Source organism: Quercus suber, unplaced genomic scaffold (genome assembly GCF_002906115.3).
Source record: "Quercus suber isolate HL8 unplaced genomic scaffold, Cork oak 2.0 scaffold_993, whole genome shotgun sequence".
Classification (NCBI taxonomy): domain Eukaryota; kingdom Viridiplantae; phylum Streptophyta; class Magnoliopsida; order Fagales; family Fagaceae; genus Quercus; species Quercus suber.
Genome location: NW_027070408.1, coordinates 137,702 through 147,748, shown reverse-complemented (window position 1 = coordinate 147,748; position 10,047 = coordinate 137,702).

The window sequence follows — 10,047 nt, the reverse complement described above, 5'->3', positions numbered from 1 at the left end:
AAAAAAGAGGGAGATGGCTCATATAAAAAAGAAGAAAGAACAAAGAGAAGAACAACACAGAATATACAAAAAAGAGAGATATAGAGTGCGAATGTTCTTGAGAATTATCCTTGTAACACGACACATAAGATTAAATAAACAAGGTAATACTTTTTGTCTCTTATCGAGATTAGGGATTACCCAAATCTATCTGAGGTATTGACCACACAAGATCTTACTTCAGAATACATCAAAGCAGCCTACACTTCATGTTTGATTTCACATTCCTCTGTTAGGAATCCATGGATAATGTTGTAATGTTTTATGTAATTTTTTTTTTCTTTGGAGAATGTTATACATATATTATAGCATATTTGTTATGAAAATTTGTTAGTAATGAGTTTATCATAAAAAGGAACAATTATAAATTGCACACACATATTCATTATAATTATTATGTTCCAGTAATGAGCAAAAAAAAAAAAAAAAAAAAAAAAACAACTTTGGAGAAATATTGTATAACAAAAGTTGATAAAAGCTTATTAATTCATTCCATATTATTGCTCTTTTTTATGTGATGTAATAAAGAGCTTCATTACGAAATCTCTTTTTTTTCTTTTTCTTTTTTGGTTTCTTCAATGAAATTGTTATTGTGTTATGGTGACATTTGTAAAGCTTGTTGAGGGGAATGTTATCATCATCTGTTTTTTCATCTTCAACACTTGAAGTTTGGTCGATACCTATTTGTTTAATTTTTGAGCTTTCATCACTTTTTCCTTTTGTTGCATTATTTGTGTTAATCACTAATGAATTGGCATTGGAAGATTCTTGACTAGATCTTACAAAATTTGGACCTATGAATTTGTTGTCGCTAAGATTTTTCATATGTATTTGCATTCATATTAAATTTCAGTGATATGACAGTTTTTTTGGTAGATGTTTTTATATTTTTTTGTAAATTTAGGAATAGTGTAGCAAAAGGGTTAATATAGCATATTGGATTGTGTATTTTTCTTTTTTACTATACCTTTTTATCATTTGAATGTGCATAAAAAAATCTTAGCAAATGTGCAATTTTCAAAATCATCCTTTAGAATGAATTCATTTATATGAAGTAGGAAAATGCTTTTTTTTTTTTCCAAAAATTTTCTTCAAGTCATATGGGATTTCTTCTCCAATACCAATTTGCATATGAGGAATATAATATGTATTATGATCAATAGTTTTATAATAATTTAAATATGTTGTACCTTAATTTGCTTTTTAGCAAGATCTCTTACAGATTTTTTTAGGATTTTTTTAGCATCTCGATCAAATATCACAAAATTTGTTTTATCAGTTGCATCAAACTTCAATTTGAATCCTATATCTGAAGTAGTTTGTAATTCTATATCTAGTAGTTATAGTGAGATGAATATATTCTAAATATTTGGAGAGTATGTAGTTAATGTAAGTACCTCTAACTTTGGGATAGAGAGATTTGTTTTTTGTTTCACATTTTGCACAAAAAATGATCCTGATTGTGGTTTGACCTTCCTTTTGACAAAGCAAACACAAAATATAATACCAACCCATTGTTGTATAAATCTTACTTATTATTGCAATACCCTAGCAATTCGCATCTTGCAATGAACTTTGAAGTTAATATGTATTATTTTTTAATGTAAATAATATGATGTATTATTATTTTTTCATCTAAATGATAAGTATAATTTGAAATGATTAACAAACATGTTTCGTAAGATCCCATTCAATGCATTTTATCTCTGTTATTGTCTTCATATGCTCTGTTATTGCATATATTTTTAGTATTTCTTGAATAGGATCCTGTTTTTCACCATTCCTATCATTGAATTTTTTTCAAAAGAAAATATTATGTAAATGGCATTTTGTGAGATAGTATATGTTATTTATTAGACCTTTTTTGTTATTATAAATTTTAAAGATATGCACTTGTCAATTATTTTAGCAACTTCAACAATCTCAAGATTTATATATATTTTTGTTGCATCGATCAATGACAAAGAGAATTTTCTTGAATAAATTGTATAGAACAATATTAATAGACAAAAGCATGTTGAATTGAAATTTAGAAGAAAAAAAAAAAAAGGAATACATGATTTCATGAGAATGAGATTTTCTAGAAGTTTCATCTATATATGGGGGAGGAGGAAGAGAGTTTGTAAGTGAATAGGAGTTTTGGCTATGATTTACATGTGAAAAGAGTCAAACTTAGGTCATAATATGTAAGGTAATAACTAGGATTGGGCTTTTTATAAAGTTTGGTCTATTTTTAAAAGATAGTCCATTTTGTAAAGATTAACATTTGGTCTAATTGTCAAGAGCAGCCCATATTTTATATAATAGTAAAAATAAGTTACTACGATCTATTGGGTAACAGTAAAAAAATAATAAAAAATAAAATAAAAAAATAGGTAAAAATGGCTAAATGCAAAATTAAAGTTCCACATGGCAACCTCATGCACTCCCGCATGAGGTTTTTGCTTTTATATATATATATATATATACTAGTTGGAAACCCGTGCATCGCAAAAGTATGTTGGTCTCTAGCTTTGCATAAAAATTATAATTTTAAATTATATTGGTCTCATACTGAAACAATAAATAGTACAAGAAGACTTTAAAAAAAAAATGGTATGTATCTAACTAAAAGTTTTTATAGTCCTCTCTAGTTTCTACTATGGGATACCAAAATCATTTTTGCATCATAGATTTTATGCAAAATATTTGTGGCTAGAATCCTATAAATTGTTTAGATTTTCAAAAATGACAAATGCTATTAGAATCTACTAAAGGGACAAATGCTATTAGAATCTATTACCGCAGTATCTCAATCAGTGAAGTCAATCTCGTACCGTACCGACCGTACCAGCCAGTGCACCAGTACAGGTACACCCCCTGTTTTGTACCAGCAAATATACTGGCCGTATCGGACGCGCACCGGCCGTACCAGCAAAATCCGGCAGTTTCGGCAAGTAAAGAGATACCAAGCCAAAACCCATCCAGCTACCCTGTGTCTCTCATCTCTCGGCTTCTCTGTCTCAATGTCTTGGCTACTATCTCTCACTTAGGTAAAATTTTTGTTCCTTTTTTTTTTTTTGGTTATCTGGGTTTGTTTGAAGTTTTGGTTTTGCTTAAGTTTTGGTTCGTTTGAAGTTTTCGTTAATTTTTCGTTTGAATTTTTGGTTATCTAGGTTCATTTGAAGTTTTTGTTTTCAGTGTGCAATGTGTTATTTAAATCAAGCAATTACAGCAGGGGTGTTGTCGGGGATCAGTGACTTGGTTTCTCTGAAGCTCACTGGGATACAGAAAATTCAACTGAGAAGGCTTGTTCTCAAAGTGGTAAAGCTCTTTCTCAATGCAATTTATAGTAAAATTACTTATTTTGTCAATTCAATTGAAGATGGTTATATTCTATAGTATAAAGCTTGCTGTACATGTGCATGTATGCATTTTTTATTATTATAAAGTCTTTGATATTGGATTTTGAGGACCCTTTGGCTTAAATTGATGCTAAAATCTCAGACTAAACCTGTTGGTGATTTGTGTTTTGACAGTTGACATTGGGAGATTGAGTCTGTTCCTCACTTGAACATAAAAAAACATAATGAAGTGAATGTAGAGGATGGGAGGCCAGTAAGTAGTGGCTTTAGTTGTATTGTAAAAACAGATTTGTAACTTTTTTCTATTTTTTATATTGTGTTATTTTTTTTTTTGCCTTTGTATGCAATGAAGGCAATGTTTTATGGTAAATAAAGATTTTGTGTGTGTGTGTGTGTGTGTGTGTATTAAATACATAAAATAGCGGTAAACCCGAAACGGTACACCGGTATTGACCGGTATCCAAAATATATCGTACCGCTGGCCAAACGGATATAGCCTTTGGTATGGTATTGACTTCCTTGATCTCAATTGTTTGTTAATATTTGAACTTGTGATCATATTTATGCTTATGATAGACCTACCACTTTCATGCATTTGTGTAAAAAAAAAAAAATCCTATAATTCAAAGGCACACAAACAATTTGATCCAACTTGTGAATTTCTTAATCGGTTGTAGGAGCATATCAAAAGTCATTAACAAATTGATTTTCATACCTATTATCATAGCATCATAGACGACTCAAAATTTGATATGAATATAGTTGAATGCAATATGACTATTGGTGACTATGCCATATCACATAGCGTTTGATTTTTTCTTTAATATGGAAAATTCTTAGTATTCTCGGAGTATATTAAAATGGAGCTCTCTTCACTCACATTCATGATGGACCCCATCATAAATTTAATGAGTGGACCCTATCATATATGTGAGATAAGGGAGCACTATTCACCGTGCTTCAAGAGTACTTAAGAATTACTCCTATAACACAGCAAGAGAAGCACTCATTATCTTAGTAGACAATCCTTCCAATGTGGAGCTCATTGGTAAGATAGAATACTATCTTCAATTTGAGGAATCCTAATATAGCACTCAAAATGTGTGTGTGTGTGTGTGTGTGTGAGAGAGAGAGAGGGAGAGAGAATAGAGTGGTGGGACTGTTGAGGTTAGAGTATTCATTTCCTTTTTATTTTTTTTTTTGGAGTGATTATATATCTTCCTGGACCATACATCTCCATTTGTTTACACAGAATGGCTGAATTAAGACTTGAAAAATGAGTAGGAACATTGGTTTGGTCAGATAAGATCAGTGAATTTGAACTACAAACAGTTGTTTGTAAAGAAGTTGAAGAGTGTGTATAGTCTGAAAGGAAGCTTGTACGGAGGAAGAGAGCTTCTAAGTGAGTCAGGGTCTTGGCTTTCAAGTTTCATCTATGCATTGAGGAGGAGAAAGAGAGTTTGTAAGTGGGTTAAGGTCTGGGCTTTCATCTACACATGGGAAAGGATCATGCTTAGGTCATAATATGTAAGGAATAAGTGGGCTAGGACTTTTCATAAGGTTTGGTTTAGTTTTCAATAACAGCCCATCTTTTAGATAATAGTAAAAAGAAGCTAACGTGATTTTTTTGAGTGATGGTAAAAACAACTAAATGAGAAGAGGTTAAAAATACTAAATGCAATATTAGAGTGCCACATGGCAGGAGCTCATGTGCTCCTGCATGAGATCTCTGCTTATCATAAAAAGCAACAATTATAAATTGCACACTTATATCCATTTTAATTATTCAATTGAAGTAATAAGAAAAAAAATAAAAACAAAAACAACAACAACAACAACTTTAGAGGAATATTTTAGAATAAAAGTTGATATAGAATGTGTCTTTCTCTTTCTACTTAATTTTAAAACAAACTACATATCCCAAACACCCACAGTCAATCACATCATTTACAAAACCCACAAATCCACAATATCCGACCTTAACATCAAAATTGTAATTGTCATTGTCACTCAATATAAAATGCAAGCTCCCCTCCCTTGATTGTAGCCAGCTCATATGAGTTAGGATTTGATGAAACAACAATGTTAGACCTAGATAGGTGTTGTCGAAAGATTGAATCTAAATGACATTGTTTTTAGTCTTTGTATTTGATATGTGATGGCATGAAGGGCTATGGGTGGGTATATAAAAAGGTATAAAAGTGCAAGAGGTGAAAATAATGAATTAAAACACAAAATGTTTGTATGTATATGTGAGGGATGAAAAGTCTTGAAACATTGAAATAAAAAATACAAAGAATATTTATTTTTTTAATTAGAAAAGTCTTGAAACATCGAACCAAATGAAACAAAAAGTCAATATTTAATTTGTTCTTATCTCTGATGTGGCACTTAAGAATATTTCAATTCTCTTTGTATAGAATGCGCCACTTGGTAGAACCTTGTGCTCTCTCACTTAAGGTCTCTGCTTTTAACCTTGAACCTTGTGCTATACTTTTTGTAGAATTAGTTTCAATTATATTATATTAGTAAAAAGGTGAAAAGAAAAAAGAAACAGTCTTTATAGTCTAGCAGGAAGATGAGTCTAGCAAGAAGTTTACCACAACCTTCTTTATAAAGAAAAATGAAAGGGTGAAATTTGACCATTTTGTTGAACTTATTAACAAAACCGTAATGATTCATCTATAATGATTTTGCAGCCTCCTTGAAGCTTCCAAATTACATTAATTATGGCTAAATATAGTAAGAAAAATATCCTTTGCCACTAATACGAAGTCTTACATACCAATAACTAGTACCAAAAGAATGGCCAACACATAAGGGTCATTTTTGCCATCATGAACCATCAATCCAAGTGATGCAAATTGCCCTTGTGGTTATCAAACATAGTAGTCAAAACCTGAAAGAAAATTTTAAAAAGAAACTATGTGAATTTTCATTTATAGATGAACTTTACTGCAATAATGTTCAAAGTAGGATAACTATTAAATTCCCAGAGAATTTCAATTAGTAAAGAGAAGAAGCTTTAGTGACCAAATCTAGTAGAAAGTTTTTCAAAAATATTCAAAGAATATCATATGCTAAGTTGTAGCTTAGTTCTAATTAAAGCTAATTCATCATCGGGAACTACATAAAATAAATTAAGAAACATTAGTTTATCCCTATGTTGAAACCACTCTCAAGCTCCTACAATGGTGGATTGGAAATCACACAAGGAAGAAAGGAAGAGAGTAGAAATAGAGAATTGTGAAAATGAATCTTCTCGTTGATAAATATCTTGCTCTGTTCCTTATATAGCAAGATCAGAATGGCGGAAAACAATAGCAAAAAGCTAACTAACTAAATATCCTATAGCAGCTATACAAGTGTCAAGACAGAGAATAACTAACTATGATTATAGACCAAAACTACAAGTCATTTAACTCCCCACTAATCTATCCTACATGTAGTTTATATACACAGCTACAATACAGTGTCACAATATATCATACAAACTAATCAAATTTGTTATGTGTAGAAAAGCTCTTCGGAAACCACAATCCAACCAAGGTTACGCCTATGAAGCCAAAAAATTTTGAGGATGGAATTTCAAGGGCAACTTGCATTTGTGAATGACCCAAATATTCCTAGAATCATTCACAACAGTAAAAGACAAATAGATAATACAATAATATTTGGCAGGAAATTTTTCAGTAAAAATTTTTGAGGTGCTAATAAACAGAGAATTCAAGTAGGAGTACATACGGATAAATAAATAAATTATAAAATAAAAATAATAAAAAATAAAATAAAAAAAATAAAAAAAGAAGCTAAGCTCCTTGATGTGCTTTGTTGGAGACAAAGTTTCAAGGGCTGGCATCAACAAAGGCTTCCCCTACAGAATCCCCGAGACTCTCAAAGAAGCTCATAATCTGATTGTTTTTGTTTTTGTTTTTTTTTTCAAAAATTGAATGAGAAAGAGAAGAGCATAAAATTTGAATTTTTAGAGAATGAGAGATAGAGAGATTTATGAACCTGGTGAAATCGATGAAAAGCGTGGAGAGCACCTCGATCGGTGGTAAATTTGAAACCCTTTGAAGTCATTTATTCAAGATTGAAGGTGTAGGGTCAGTTTTTTGTCGCCCAAGCCTAAAGGATATGGGTTGGAGGCCCAACGAACCCAGAACAATGAATTTGTAGAGAGTGGGCGAAAGAGCTGGGCTGGTTATGAAGCACAGAACAGTCAGCTAGGTCACGTGCAATAATGATAGCGTGAACTAAAGATCGGATAACTCCATGAATGAATGTCCGAAGAGGTGTTTTATTGAATAAACAGCGATTACAACATTCAGAGCTACAGTAAAGCTTTTCTCTCTCTTTCTGTTTCTTTTTTCTCCCCATGTTATCAGGGACCCTTCTTCTTTATATAGCATCCCTTCCTATAATCTCCATCGTCCACTTGTTCTTCATCCACGCATCCACTCGAGTGCATGTCATGTCGTGTGTCTACTTTAATTCTTTGTGAGTGGCGGTAGCTGAGGTTGTACTGTTCAGGGGTCTTCTCCACATAAATGCAGCCAGAAAAGCTGTTGCAGCGCATTAAATGCGGTGGTACCAGCCTTTCCTTCAGATATTTTCTAGTTCTGATCATTTCTGGATCCACCCAGAGTCCATCATCACCGTTGGGATCGTTAGGGAGGTTAGTCGGACTTTTCACACATTCGTTTGATCAAAGCTCATCATAGCCGAGGAAAAAGACATCCTCGGACAAATGGTGGCCTCCTCGGACGACACTCCCCTTCTGCTTCTGGGCTTCCTGCTTTAGGTGGGCCGCCCCAACCATCTATTAATTCTCGGAAACACCATGGCCCTTAATCAGTGGGTTCCAGGCCCATTAAGTAGCTTTGGGCTTTTCCCCCCACAGAAGGTATGACCAAATGTATGTCAAATACCATAAGAAGAGATTGATTTGCAGAATAGGAAGAGCTGAAAAGCCATAGGTTTGTGTAATTGAGGAATGGTTTGGGTATTCTAAAAGACATCAAGAGAAGAGAGTTGTGGATAGGAGAGAGTAAATGTGATGATTAATGAGGGAGTTTGGAAGATTGTAGATAGAGAGGCTCTGCTCTTTTTTTATATATATATATATATTTGATTGATTGATGGGCAAGTATCTAATGGGATTTGTGTTATTCTCCACATAACCCTTACACCAATTCTGGTAGTTACAAAGGTTATAGATAGATATATTTTTTTTTTCTAAGGGAAAAGATAGATATAGATATTGATTTATAAAGAAATACGATTGTCTGCATTAAATTTAAATGGGAACTGAAACAATTAAGAGAGAGAGAGGTAAACTGGTTCAATGGTTTTTGTTGAAGCAATTAAATAACTTGCATCCTTTCAATTTCAAAGAAGATGTTTAAATTCCATTTTTTAAGAGTTGACGTGGAAGGTCAAATGCAAAATTTGCTCTAATAGAGCACCACAAGGCAGAACGTCATGCTTTTCTGCATGAGATATTTGCTTATATATATATATATATATTGATTGTACAAAATTAGCTATTGCAATATTTCCAAGGTCATATAAGCTACAATTTCGTTCTTATAAAGATTTGAAGAAGGATGAAATGAGGTATGTTATTCTTTCTAAATGATAAGTTAACTATCTTACTACACATCAGGTTGCTTGTGTTTTCCAATATGAATTTTTTTGTTCTTTTTCTTACCAATTGGTTTAGTTCTATACTTCCTCATAATTTTTTCTTTTGTCCAACATTATCTTTTCAGTATCTAATGATGTATTATTATCTAATGGGATGGTTTCATAATAATTCTATGGTATATGATTGGGCATTAAACTTTGATGTTTATACATATCTTTCTTTTCCTTTTGTTTTTTTCTTGATTATTCAATAGTTGGGGGAGAGGGTTTTAAATCCTATACATCACTATTAGAAACATGTCTATGCACATCATATTGTATCCCGCACATCAACTGGTACTAATAAAAGGTTTAAATTTTGACAAAACTTAAGTGCATGTGGTTAATTATTGTTCAAATAAAAAATGCAAGAATCAAATTCACACTCGCATTAAAATCACAAAGGTGACAATTGTATGAATCCCCTTATTTTAATAGGGTAAACCCCACAAATTGGCTACAGGAATGCCAAAGACTTAAAAAGAGGCTATAACTTGTGTTCTAGCCTATGAAAGGGATATAACAACGATGCTCTACTGGTCTCTAATATCTAATCTATATCTATATATTACTAAAAGCTGAAGCGTAGAATTTAATTCTGCTGCTCTCACGTTGCGCCATATCAGCTGCCACGTCATTTTTTTTATTAAAAAAATAATTTTTCCTTCAATTTTTAATTGGTTTTTACAATTTGCAACCCTATAAATCCCAGCCCTATAACTACAGCTCACTACTTATTTATTTACTCCCACTATCTATTTATTTAATTCCAGTATCTATTTAATTCAGCCCACCTTATATTTATTTAGTTCCACTATGAAGCCCAACATCAAAAATTTCAAGCCGGATTGGAGGGAAGAGAATAGAAAAAAAAAAAAAAAAAACAAAAACAAAAGGAAGCGTAATTTAAAAAGGAAGCATTCAGGGTAACGTAGAGGGAAGCTTAAAGGGAGGAAAAAGAAAAAAAGAAAAAAAG